The following is a 14,227-nucleotide window of genomic DNA, read 5'->3' as shown; positions in this document are numbered from 1 at the left end:
TTTGCATTAGTTATCTCATTGAATTCTCAGAACTTAGGACGTCGGTACCATTGTTAGTCTCATTTTACAGATGAGAAAACAGAGAGCTTAAATATCCTGCCCAAGTTCATATATCTCGTGTGTAGCAGAGCGAGAGTCCTAGCCTATGCTTTACTTCTATACCTTGTTTCTTTTCTCTGCGACATAGACTATAAATTGAACATTAAACAATGCACTGGGGACACATTAAGGAATCTTTCACTGTAAATGGAACACGAATGAAAATTTTCCCATTATGAGGTTTTCTTAGTGAGACACTCATTCTTAGTAAAACTAAAATTAAACCAAGGTTTATTGTAAAGCATCTATTTCCACATCCAAATATACCTTTCCTATATTAGTATAATTCTCTATGAAAACCACAGCACAAATTAGATCACTCGAAGAGATGGATAAATGCAACGTGATTTGATGTAAAGATCACCAGCTTCCCAGAGGTGAAATGACATGAATTTTAACTAGTGCTGCCGCTAACCCTCTCTGGGGCCTTGGTCCAGCCTCATACTCAGTCTGGGTTTCAGTGTTCCCGTCTGCAAAATGTGTGTTGTGCTCTGATTGTGAAACTTCCTTTTAGCTTTGCATAATGCATAGTGTATAATGACTGCTAACTTCAGGAAAAATAAAATGCCTTTCTTCTTTAATGAAAATATCAAACAGCCAACCTCAAGCCAATTGCTTTGAACTTTTTACTCACTAAGGCTTTATTCTGAAAACATATTGCTATCCTGCTGCCCATCTATTTAAGTCATTCTCCAACAAACTTGTCAGGGCTTATCTGAATCTTAGCACCGTTTAGGTGTGGTTGATTGCCTGGAAGAGGTTTCCTGACTTCTTTCTTACATGGATTAGTGCAGTAAAAACCAGTGAAAAACTGGCTTCCCTCTTCTTTCTCTTGAGGACTCTGCCACTTATTTTCCAGCAGCAGTTTTTGGAAGCCAAATCTGGAAGCAGGACGGGATGGAGATATTAGACATAGGTGACAGTTGTCTGTCTCGTGAATTTCTTTTCTATTCTTTTCTATTTTTTTCTTTCCTCTTGCTGAGTGAGTTGCTCCCTTCTCAAAACGCTTGAACACACTTCCTGTAGAGCATATCTTGCAGGGTGGCCAGTAGTGTTTTCTCTCGTTTGCCTCCTCTGCATTATAAACCCATCAGAAGGAGAGACAGAACATGTCTGTGCTTAGCTAGTATCTGACACATAGATGCTGCTCAATAAAAGGTGAATGAATGAATAAGGCAGAAAGAGTTGCATTTCTAAATATATAATAATGAGCAGTGCTTTAAGTTACGTGAAAATATCCATTTATGAAACAGACAGTTCAAATGTTTGCTCTTTGACCATTCTTAACCTGATCTTTCATCCCGAGCATGAAATAATTTGTTCCTCTCCTCTAAAGAATTTTGTGTTCCATTTGTTTGGTAAGTAACTATGTAGTGCCTCAAGACATTTTTTTCTGTTCTTATAATATTTGTGGTTTTCAAATATTTTATGACCTTATTGTCTTTTTTTATCAAAATTTGATTCCACATAAAGGTTGTAAATTATTTGAAGATAGGGATAAATATTAAATATTTATTAATATAATAATGTATTAATCATCTAAATAATTATATTTAATAATGTAATTAAATATAATATTTCTCTGTTGATTTTTAAAATTCTATTTTCTCTGTGTTTCATTTTGAATAGTCCTGATATTTGTGTTTTCAAGTTCACTAATCTTTATCTTCTGTGATATCTAATCTGATGTTAATCTGATCCAGTGTATTTTTCATCTCATACATTGTAGATTTCAACTCTAGAAGTTTGATTTAGGTCTTTTTTTATGTCTTCAATGTCTCCACTTAATTTTTGAACTTATGGAATGTAGTTATAAGAGCTGTTTTAATGTTCTTGTCTGCTAATTCTAACATCTGTGTCAGTTCTGGGTCAGCTTTGATGGATTTTTCTCCTCATCAGGGGTCATCTTTTCCTGCTTTTTGCATGCTGTGTAATTTTTGATTGAATGCCAGACATTGTGAATTTTACCTTGTTGGATGCTGCATATTTTTGTATTCCTGTAAATGTTCTTTACTTGTTTTAGGATGTAGTTAAGTTGCTTAGAAACAGTTTGATTCTTTTGGGTCTTGCTACTAAGATTTGTTAGGCAGGACTGGAATAGTACTCAGTCTAGGGCCAGTTATTCCCCATGTCAGAGGAGAGACCTTTCTGTGTGCTCTCCCAATGCCTAAGGAATCATGAAGTTTTCTAGTTAGAAACATCCTTTTGGATTTGTTCCCCCAGCCTTGAGTGATTGCCTCACACACATTCACTGATCAATATTCCACTCAAAATTCACTCCCTGTGAGTCTCTGTGAAGCTCTCTCCCCTATCTGGTATTCTCTCTCTCTCTCTTTTTTTATTTTAAACAATTAACACTTTTATTTATTGGTAAAATATAAAAATCCAGGTCTCTTAAATCAACACAGTCTGTCCAAATATTTGGCTCAGGTCCTCTGTCTTATGGATTCTAGTTGCCTTGGTCTCCCTGGACTGTTAGCTCCATTTACTCACCTCAGGAGGTCCACTCGAGTTTTCCCTGCCCCCGCACACCTCGGCCTGGAGACTCCCTCAGGTAGTAAGCTGGGGGACTCATAGGACTCACTTACTTTGTTTCCCTTCTCTCAGAGATCATTGCCCTTGGTAGCCTGTTATCCAGGTCTTGACAACTGTCCCTGTTACTCCTTCTTGGCCAGAAGTGGAAGTGATCCATTTTATTCTTTCTATCTAGAATTATCCTCCATCCCCAGCTTCCAAAGCTCACCATCCCTCACCCTATGAGATTGGGTAAGGAGCCCTTCCATTGTGTCCCCATTATACCTGTGCTTACAATAGCTTAGCACAGCACTCAGCTCTCTGTATTGTTATGGCAGTCTTTACTCTCTCTTTCTTTATTCTATGTTATTTTCTTGAAGGCAGGGAATATCTTTTACATCTGGATTTTCAACACCTAATGTAGTCCCAGGCATTTAACAGTTGCTCCTAAGCATTTGTGGAATGAATGAATGAATAAATGAATGAACAAATAAGATTCCACTTACAAAGTACCGGTTTATGAACAACTTTCAGAAGCTTTTTTTTTTAAAAAAACAAAAAACAAGAATGAGATTAACGGTGTGTTTTCATGTATGCAGTTTAAGACTTTAAAATTTCTAGATTATCAATTGTTTATGGTGGCTTAGACCTGGTTTTTATCTGTTTATTTTCTGTAGCCTCTCATTAAAGGTGGATAATGAAAGTCACTCTAATTAATGCTTGAAATAAAATGTGGAAAGTAAAGGAACTAACAATAGAATAACTATATTTTGTAGATATACACAGTGAAGACTAACTTTTCGGTAACGCACTTTATGGTTGTGGTGTATCCCAAGTCTGAAATTTACTGAGGTGGTGTTCTTATCTCAAGTGCCTTTTCCATGTTTGATGTACTTGGATATCTGTTATCCAAGTAGACTACAGCTGGTCTGCAAATAGCTGCGAGTCTGTGCATTCTTATCAACTGGAGACAATTGACAGTGGATATGTGCCATGGTCAAGTACAAGTCCATACTATATTTGGGTCTTTTAGAGTCGGTAGAGTGAACTATATTTGGTAAGCCTCTTAAGACTATCTTGTTCTGTTTCCTCAGCACCTCTTGGTTACCAAAGGCACCTTCGGAGTCTCCCTATTCTTTTATCACCGTTCCACAGTTGACATGATGGAAGTAGCTTGAAGGCTTGTGTTCTTCTAGACTCAGTGTTTTTTTTTTTTTCCTGTGCATTAGGGATAATGAAATTTAAGGCAGGTTGCTTTGAGGATTAAATGAAGTAATAAATGTAAGTTGCCTATCACAGTTCCGGGCACATAGGACCCCCCTCCCACTTCTCCCCAACCTAATTTAAAAGGTAGCTATCTGCCCCTGAAGTTGAACTATACTGGCTGGCTACTAATGTACAGATACATGGAGTTATTCTATCTGTATCTCTCACTTACCAGCTTTTCCTTTTAGGTTTAATGTGTGTTCCTTTGCTTTCAGGCCAAATGCTGATTTTCCTAAAACAGTGTTTTCTTGACTTTAAGCACAGTCTTCTGCTTTTTTTTTTTTGTTTTTACTGCTCTTGCCTGGTGATCAAATTGTTTAAAGCCATCTTTGTCCTTCCTCCTTCTAGTCCATGGCCAAGGCAGGGGGTGGCTTTAATTAACAGGAACACTCTGTATTAGCTAAGCAATTTCTCATTCTACCTCTCAGGTATTGATTCCATCTCTTGCTGATGCACAAATGAAGACTGGATGTATTTTGCATATTTTCCTAGAATGGCACAGTGATTCTGTGGCTAAACCAAGATTAGACCTTGCTAGTTCTAAAAAATCTGACTTTTTGCTTTAAAGAAACTGTGTTGCCTCCAGAACTGCGAGTTGAGTTTACCTTTCAAGTGTATTTTGTATTTAAATCTGATGATAGTCTTGTTTTCCATTTGTCTTATTTAGATGAGGATCTTGGATGCTTTTCTTTACTGGGCTGGTACAGCTGCCCTGACCGTGACCTAGATGGCATGTTTCTTGATGCTGTCAAGAATGCTAATTAAGATAGTTATTCTCTTTTGTCCTACTGTTTATGAAACTTGCAATTATGTCTATTAGATGGTAAGCGCTGTTATCTCCCAGTATAATGAGTGTGGCTCTCTGTACACAAAGAAATGTTTGAATGTGTGAGCGTGTGAGCGAATAAATCAATACGTTTATATTGTTACTGGTTTAAAAAAAGCCTCCGGGTTACTGGTTTAAATATATACAGTCTTAGGATGGGGTGTGGGATGATAGAACAAGAAATGAGACTGTTTGTTAGGATGGCCACGGGCCTTAGGGTGCCTATGTACAGATTAGAAAAGGTGCCCCTTCCAGTGCATGTCTGCCATCCCATGTCAGGATGCTCAGTGTGGCTGGAGGAGGGCTGGATGGATTTTTGTCCTCACCTGCCCCCTGGGTTGGGTGCCCTACTGCAGGGCCCAGCCAGCACAGTTGTATGAGGACCTTCTGATTTTTGTCTCACTAGGGGCGTTGGTGTCAAGTGGTCTTCAGGAAGGCAGTTACCCTTATGCTAGTCAACGTTTCCTTGAAGAGCAGGTCCCAGGAAGATGAAGATGGCTCCCCCCCACCCCACTGCTCCATTCTGTCTTTGGGACTCTTTTGTGATGCTTCTGTCTGCTTCCTCATCTTCCAAATCAGTTTCTCTGTGACGTTTGTCTGTTCTATTGAAGACTTGGAGCAGAATGCTGTTGTCAACGTGCCTTCCTGCTACCTGAGGCTTCATGAGTTTCTCCCATTTTGGTGGAATCAAGGCCAATCGCCCATGCTGGTGTTTGAGGTCCCACTTGTCTTGGCCTTACTCTAGCCATCAAATCACATTTCTTTCTGTTCTTCTTCAGACACTTCTTCTCAAGCCATTGATGGTGACGGGCTTACCACTCACAGCTTGTGGCCATGGCCCACGTGATTCCCTTTGTCTGGATGCCTTCTTCTGCCCCTACACATTCTGTAGAATCCTTTGCGTTCTTGTAAGCCCACTTTGGGTAGCTGTTCTTTGATGAGGATATACCATTCCTTCTCCTTGGCCCCTTGAATCATTCTACAAAGCCTACTTGATTTTTTAAACTAAATATTAAACATTAAATATATAATCAATGTTAATGGATATTAACTCCTTAGATCAAGGCCCTGCACATAGTTTATGCTCAGTATTTAGCTATTGTTATACTCTTTTTGAATCACTTTAGCCATTCATTCACTCATTTATTCAACAAACAGACATTCCTCCTGCAGGTACTGCTCCAGGTCTGGGGATTCAGAAATGTGTAAGACCTGGAGCTTGTGTGCAAAAGCAGGGGTGATGGCCTCCAGTTCCCTGGAGGGAGATGCTGTCGTAGAAGGTGGGACAGTGTCTTCAAGGCTCTCCCCATCGTCATACTCTAGACTTCTAATGTGACTTCCTCCACTGTTCTGGTCAGCATGAGGCAGTAGAGATAAAGGGCTCACACTGGGTGGACGTACTAACTCTGAGCTTCGGTCTCCACCTCTTAAAATAGGGAGAACAGGGTACGTGCCACATATCATTATGAACTAGGCCCTGGGTTAAGTGCTTTATGTTTGTGATTTAATGGAATTCTCAAAATATCCCTATGAGTTATATCCTGTTAATATGCTTACTTTACAGATGAGGAACCCGGGACACAGAAGGGTTAAGAAAATGGCTTACATGGTAGAGCTTTGAGCTGAACCCAGGTCTGTCAGAGAGCAGAAGTCACGTTCTCATCAACATGTAGCATCACGCTATGTCATGTGCTAAGAACCCAGGCACACAAGGTCAGAGTAAATAGCTATTATTAGTAACATTATTACTATTATAATTCTAAAATTCAGGCCTTTCTTCACCACACCAAGTAATGTACATCATAGCGGTTCCATAAAACTTTATTCAGTTTAATTAGTTGTGGATTTTGTGTGTAGGGAGGTGGGTAACTGCCATCTCTAAAGAAATTCTTAATAGGAAAATCTTTTAAAATGGGGAAAGTTAACCACAAAACATAGCAGCCAGAGAAGCAAACCAGTTAATGAGATTCTGTATTGGAAAGTTGGAAAGAAGCTAAAAAGAAATGAAGGGTACAATCTGGTGGTTGACAACATTTGAAAATACTCTGACCAGCAGACAGTGTTTTGAGCGAAAGAAATAGAGATGAGTCAGTTACATGGTTGTCCCTTACAATAATGACAGAGAGGAGGTGGGGCATAGTCTTTCAAGTTTAAAAAAGGATTTGTCCTTCTGCCATCTCTTCCCTTACCTTGACACAAATCTGGTCATGGCCAAAAGATTCTGCTCTGTCTGATGAGGTTTTGAGGGAATTAGGTTAGGTTTTCTTGAAGATGGCTGGAAGAGAAAATAAAAGATTTTCTCTCTTTGGAGAGGAGCTTTACTCCGGGGAAGAGCACAAGCTGTCCAGGAGGAATCTGGGACGGTAGAGACCAGGAACTCCCATCCTTCCCCCACCTCCTCCCAGTGTTTCACCAGCAGAATGAGGATATTATTAAAGCTTTGTGATGAGACAAAGCCACACACTGAGACGTGGCTGCCAGCACGTTTATCTTTATGGTTCTCTTGAGTTTGGGAGTGAAATGAATGCTGCTACATATGCAAATTGAGAGCAACATTTTCCACTTTGGTAATAGTCAGTCCTTTGGTTTTCTTTTGGATTTCAGCCATTTCTCTCTCCTGTTGGGTATTGCTCTGTCCCAGCCTGCATGAGTACTGAATCTTCAGGAGGGCCTGAAAGCCAAGTCTGGATCCTAGATAGCCAAGAACATTCTGCAACAATGCCTAGTTACATTCTGAGCCCGCTCTAGAGAGAATACCACTGCCCTGCTGTCCAGCATCTTGGACTGACTGTGCTCAGGAAGAAGATACCAGAAGCCCCACCAGAGCCCACACTGCATCAACAGGCTTGCTGGAAGATTACCTTCCAGGAAGCAGTTTCCGCTTCCCTTGACTCCTTTTCCAGCACCCGTGTTTTGCAGAGGGGCTTATGATTGCTTTGCCATAGGACCCCTGGGAAATACAGTTTTTTGGATTCTACTTTGACTTAATGGCCTTCATCAGTAAAGTGGGAAACTATCAGGATGTTGAGAAGATGTTCAAAAGACTTGGGAGAATCTTGAAATACGAGTGTCCACTCCAGTCAGCCAAGAGGTCAGTCCTGGGGTTTCCGTGATAACATGGGGCTTGCGGGTGGAGCGGACCCTTCTGACAAGTCTAGAGTTGATTTTCTGTATTTGCTAAAGTTTGCTAAAATAAAAATTCTAAATGGCATATTCTGTAAAGAAAGTGAATGTTAATGACATTTTAATTCAGCTGAAGTAATACATAATGGGTATCATATAATTTCTATTAATTATCATTTTTCACATTTCAGGATCTTTCTTCCTGTGAAGTTTCAATAAAATGCTTAGAAATACATTTTGCTTTGTTGTAGGCAGGATGTGCTTCAAGAGGCCTTCTTTGCCTCTGTGTCTGATCCATTTGCCAAATGTCTTGACTTTATATCTCCCATGACCCATTTGATCTTTCTGTGGTTGCAGGAGAGACGTACCTTTGAAATTAGAATTTCGAGTAAAGAAAGCTAGCAGTTAGGGGTTGATGGCTAGGCTCTTTGGCTCCTTGTTAATTCTAGCTGGAAGCTACGTGCTGTCACTTCTTAGGCCCCTTGATCTGCCACTGAGCATATATTTTTCTTTCTTAGTGTGGATTCTGTCCCTTGGTGTAGGTGGTATTTGTCATTTAACTCTGATATAAACATGTAGCCCCTCTGTGCCTCAGTGTCATTATCTGTAAAATGGGGCTATAGCATATTTCCTGACCTTCTTCATGGTTACCGTAAAGCTTGAATGGTAGCATACAAAGAAACCTTTTTAAGAATTATTAAGTGTAATATAAACATAAAGTGACATACAGTTAATTACAAGCTTTATGATTTCATTCTATTTTGTGACCTCATCAAATTGGGCTCCTTTCAGCTCTATCAAGGCTGTCTCGTCATCTTCTTTTCTTTTATTTTTTTAAACAGATTTATTTATTTATTTTTGGCTGCATTGGGTCTGCATTGCTGCCTGTGGGCTTTCTCTAGTTGCAGCGAGTGGAGGCTACTCCTTGTTGTGGTGCACGGGCTTCTCATCGCGGTGGCATCCCTTATTGCAGAGCACGGACTCTAGGCGTGCAGGCACAGGCTCAGTAGCTGCAGCACACGGGCTTAGTTGCTCCACGACGTGAGGGATCTTCCTGGATCAGGGTTCGAACCCGTGTCCCCTGCATTGGCAGGCGGATTCTTTTTTTTTTTTTATAATTGACTTACAATATTATATTAGTTTCAGGTGTACAACATAGTGATTCAATATTTCTATACATTATAAAATAATCACCACAATAAGTGTAGTTACCATCTGTTACCATACAGAGATATTCCAATAATACTGAGTATATTCTCTATACTGTGTATTACATCCTTATGACTTATAACTGGAAGTTGTATTTCTTTTTTTTAATTTAATTTAATTTATTTTTTATACAGCAGGATTTTATTATCCATTTTATACATATTAGTGTATATATGTCAATCCCAATCTCCCAAATCATCACACCACCAACACCACCCCTGCCTCTTTCCCCACTTGGCATGTATTTCTTCTTGCTTCTGCTCTCTGCCCTCTGGTGGATGAGGCTAAGAGGCTTATGCACGTTTCCTAATGGGAGGGACTGGTGGTGGGTAGGTCTGGCTGTTGATCAGGTGGACAGAGCTCAGTAAAACTGTAATCTGCTTTTCTGCTAATGGGTGGGGCTGGCTTCACTCCCTCTTGGTTGTTTGGCCTGAGGTGACCCAACATTGGAGCCTACCCCGCTCTTTGGTGGGGCTAATGGCGGACTCTAAGAGGGCTCATGCCAAGGAGTATGTCCCAGAACTCCTGCTGCCAGTGTCCTTGTCCTTACGGTTAGCCACAGCCACCCCCCACCTCTGCAGGAGACCCTCCAATACTAGCAGGTAGCTCTGGTTCAGTCTCCTATGGGGTCACTGCTCCTTCCCCTGGGTCCTGATTCTCACACTACTTTGTCTGTGCCCTCCAAGAGTGGAGTCTCTGTTTCCCCCAGTCCTGTCGAAGTCCTGCAATCAAATCCCGCTAGCCTTCTAAGTCTGATTCGGAATTCCTCCTCCCATTTCTGGACCCCCAGATTGGGAACCTGATGTGGGGTTCAGAACCTTCACTCCAGTGGGTGGACTTGTGTGGTGTAAGTGTTCTCCAGTCTGAGGGTCACCCACCCAGCAGTTGTGGGATTTGATTTTACTGTGATTGTGCCCCTGTACCGTCTCATTGTGGCTTCTCCTTTGTCTTTGGATGTGGGGTATCTTTTTTGGTGAGATCCAGTGTCTTCCTGTTGATGATTGTTCAGCAGTTAGTTGTGATTGGCAGGTGGATTCTTAACCACTGTGCCACCAGGGAAGTCCCGCATCATCTTCTTCTAGAAAAGTTAAATGCTTATTGAATTTCACAAAGCAAGTTAGCACAAGAGCTCAGGTCTTCTGACTCACAGACCAGCAGAATGCTTAGATTTGATTTCTGCTTTGCTTTATCATTTGTGTCATCTTTTCAGTGAATGAGGATACCTATCTCTTTTGGAGGGTTAAAATAGTACCTTAGAAGTAGCAAAGAGTACTGTATCACTTTGGTTCTTTTTAACCCTCATTACTTGTTGCCTTCTTTGTCTACATATCCTGGGCTGTCATGAAGGTAGAAAGATATTAATGACTAGGTTCTGGGCTCCAGGGGTTGACAATCTAGTGGAAGGAGGCCAACGAACAAATAAACCTCCAAGAATTTGAGTTCTTGACTCTGCTACTTACTTGCAGGGTCTACCTGGGCAAGTCATGCACGTCTCTGGGTTCAGGTTTCCCAGCTGCCCAGTGAGAGTACTGGACTAGATGTACAGGATGGCCATGCTCATTAAGGCCTCTTCTAATTTGTCACCATCTATGGTCTATGAGAGTGCAAAGCTATGTGCCGGCCAAGTCTTCACAAGCTGAAATAAAGGAAAGCTATGAATCTGATTGCATATTTTTCTTAATTATTATTTGTGATAAAGTTCTCAGGCTGACTACATTTTCTAACACCCAATACTCCCATTGTATTGAGATACAGGTGGTAATACTTGTTCAGTTAACCAAATGTCAACTTTGCCAAGAAAGCAGACATGAACATCTGATGATTTAATAAAGGACATTAATTAATTAATGCCAGCATTCACTACTATTTCTGCAGTTCTCTAGTGCTTTTCTAACATGAACTTTTATTATGTTAGGTCATCTTCCTTTTTTCCTAAAAAGGACCATAGAATAATTATAGCTAACATTTATTTTGTGTTTGCCTATGTACTAGGTAGAGGTTGCTTTAAGTGCTTTCCTTATAAAGATTCATTTAATCTCTCCTACATTTTGAAGCAGGTTTTATTATCAATCCCTGTCTTATAGATAAGGGAACTGAGGTACAGAGGAATAAGTAAAACCTGTTCCAAGATTACACCACAGTGAAGAGACAGAGGCAGGATTGGAACTTGGGCAGTCGGCCTCTAGCAGCTACTGTTTTCATGGCTGGACCATTGCCTACATACATGAAAGCTGCTTGCCTTCAGCTCATGTCAGAGAAGCTGGAGAGACTCACCTGTTAAGAAGCCACAAAATAAGAAAGCAATTGAATCATCTTATCTGCAGCTGTATACTTGGCCAGCTCCTCAAGTGTAACGTCTCTTACTATGTGCCAGGGTTCTCAGTCTGGATTCTGTGTCTCAGGTGACTCATGAACGTTTGGAAACTTGTGTTAATTGTATTTATGTGTTCATGTGTGTTGTTATGGTGTGAGTTGCGGGGTAGGCTGCTTGTTGGTTTCCTGCACATTACCAGAGGGGGCTCCCTAACCTGTTTCTGGCAGAATTCTAGCTGTGCAGGTCCTCCTCAGCCCTAAATCTGGATTAATGTTCTGGGACTGGAAGTTTGAGCGTAACTACCCATTGAACGATTGAGTGGCTGTAGGACCCTAGGAGGACCAGACTTTCCAAAAGTCCCTCTGCCCCTCAGAGCTGTGTTGCCTAGGTGCAGTTGGACAATGCCCTTTTCACTCCTTGAAGTCTTCCAAAACTTTAAATCATTTTTTTCGCTCTCAGAATTTTGGAACCTCAAGGTTTTGAGATGTTTTGTTTTGTTTCATTTTATCTCTTCCTTACTGGCTTTATTCAGAAATCAGATGTTCATAAGCTTTTTATTACTTATCCAATTCATGAGTTCAGTTTCCCATTTAACTTTTATGAATGTTTTCTTTGTCAATATGGGTCCTTTCAAAACCTTGTGAAGAATGTTTTACCACATACTAACATAAGAATGGAGTGGTAAAACTAGAAAATCCGACAGGAAACACACACAGACGCGAGCATCCCCATAGGCAATTTAGCTTCAGTTCACAGAAATTGAGTTTACCTATTAAGGAAAAAATTTAAAGATGTTATCATTTTGATAATTGTGTTAATTTGTATTCCCTATTCTGTCCTAGTCTCTGATTTTAGTTGATTATGAAGTTCCTTTTAGGGGTGAAAATGGGTCCCACGTATTATGCTGGTCTGGATATTCGAGAGATGACGCCATTCTACTACATAATAGTAGAATACTACATACTACATACTACTATATACTAGTTTTGTTATGTTTTGGGTTCAGATGAGTAATACAACTAGCCTGTTTCTTTTGCTGTAATCTGGAAAACTTTACCATCTGTCTCATTCTTCTGCACTACAACAAACTTTTAATGTTGTTTCAGTGTGATTTCCTTTAATCATGTTAGGGCTTTGCCTTTGCAGACAGGCTGGGGTTCAGATCCCAGCTCTGTCATTTACAAGCTGTATTACTTTGGGCAAGTTTGCTTAATCTCTTAGAATCCTCTTTTCTGCATCTCTAAAAGGGGAAAGTAATAATTGTATGTTGCTTAAAGGGTTGTGAGGAGTAATATCAGCCTATACATTTACCAAAGGCTTTTCACACAGTAAGCATTTGCTAAATGATTTTGTTGATTGGTTGACTGTTATTATTGTTGATGTTGTTGTGGTCATTATAACAATATATCGTAATATAGTATAATCATTATTGTTATCATCATCATCATACTATCTATATAATATGCCTGGTATACTGCCTGGCACATAGTAGGCACCAAACAAATATTTTATTGGCTTTGACTGGACATAGCGAGCTTTGGTGACTGAATCAGAGGTGACCAGTGGTCCCGTTTTATTTATTAGATTAGCTAGGATGGAATTGTTGAATGGAATGAATGATGGCTCTACCTTTAAGTCCCCGAACTTCATAGCGAGGTGATCTTGACAGCAAACAATGAAACGTTGCAAGTCTGGTGGAGAAAAGAAACAACTGGGACTTCCCTGGTGGTCCAATGGTAAAGAATCTGCCTTACAATGCAGGAGACGTGGGTTCGATCCGTGGTCGGGGAACTAAGATCCCACAAGCTGCGGGGCAACTAAGCCCGCATGCCACAACTACTGAGTTTGCATGTCTCAATGAGCGAGCCCACGTGCCACAAACTGCACAGCCCACGCGCCCTGGAGCCCGCGCGCCACAACTAGAGAGAGGAAACCCGCACGCCGCAATGAAGAGCTCGCGCACCACAACAAAAGATCCCGCGTGCCTCAATAAAGATCCCACTTGCCACAACTAAGACCGGATGCAGCCAAGAATAAATAAAATAAATAAATGAATAATAAATCTTAAAAAAAAACAAAACAAAACCAGCAACTACCTTGATGCTATTTCAAGGAGCAGCAGTTGTCTATCACCCCAATTGCTGACATTTTGCTTCTCTCCCTTGAACGAGGAAAGTGGAGTGGCGTAGAAAGGTTACTGGTCGTGTTCATTAATTTTCTTTCCAGAACTGCCACGTGTCACCAGATTGCCCCCCCGGCACCAGTGCTGTTTGGCGGTCTTCTCTTTGCCCACAAGAAGCCAAAATGTTAAATCGGTGGAGCTGACTAGATCTGACAGAGAAATGCTTCACGTCTGGCCTGGGTGTCTAAGTGAATTTAGTGTACTCCTTGTGGTCTGGGGCAAATGCTGGAAGCTATTAGAATTCTGAACAAAACCCTCCATTCAAAAACTGCTCGTTTCCTGCTGGGGTAATCCAAGTATCAAACATGAAGAAATCTGGGCATGGAGAATGTAGCAGCTCCGTGCAGAACACACCGAGGTGTCTACGGCAGCTCCCCCAGTGACTGAGACTGTTACTTCCACTTGATTATCTCAAAGCAGAAGTTTCTTTTGAAAGTCAGAGCGCCACGTTTCCTACATCAAGTACGGATGAGAACTGGTTGAATTTCTTGTCAGTCAAATATAGGACAGGGAAACTTTCTCCTTCCCTTGAAGTTCTAGAGACCTCAGTTTTAGTTTTAGTTTTTTTGTTTTCTAATTCTTTCAAGTTTCCTTCCAAAATCAGAGAGTATCGTTAGCTACAGAATCTACTTTTTTAGACTTGGCCTGGTCAGTGGCTGGAAACTATTTTATTTAGAAACCTTAATGGAGAAGC

This window comes from Neophocaena asiaeorientalis, unplaced genomic scaffold, assembly GCF_003031525.2.
Source record: "Neophocaena asiaeorientalis asiaeorientalis breed wild unplaced genomic scaffold, Neophocaena_asiaeorientalis_V1.1 scaffold135, whole genome shotgun sequence".
Lineage (NCBI taxonomy): Eukaryota > Metazoa > Chordata > Mammalia > Artiodactyla > Phocoenidae > Neophocaena > Neophocaena asiaeorientalis.
This window is presented reverse-complemented; position numbering follows the sequence as displayed.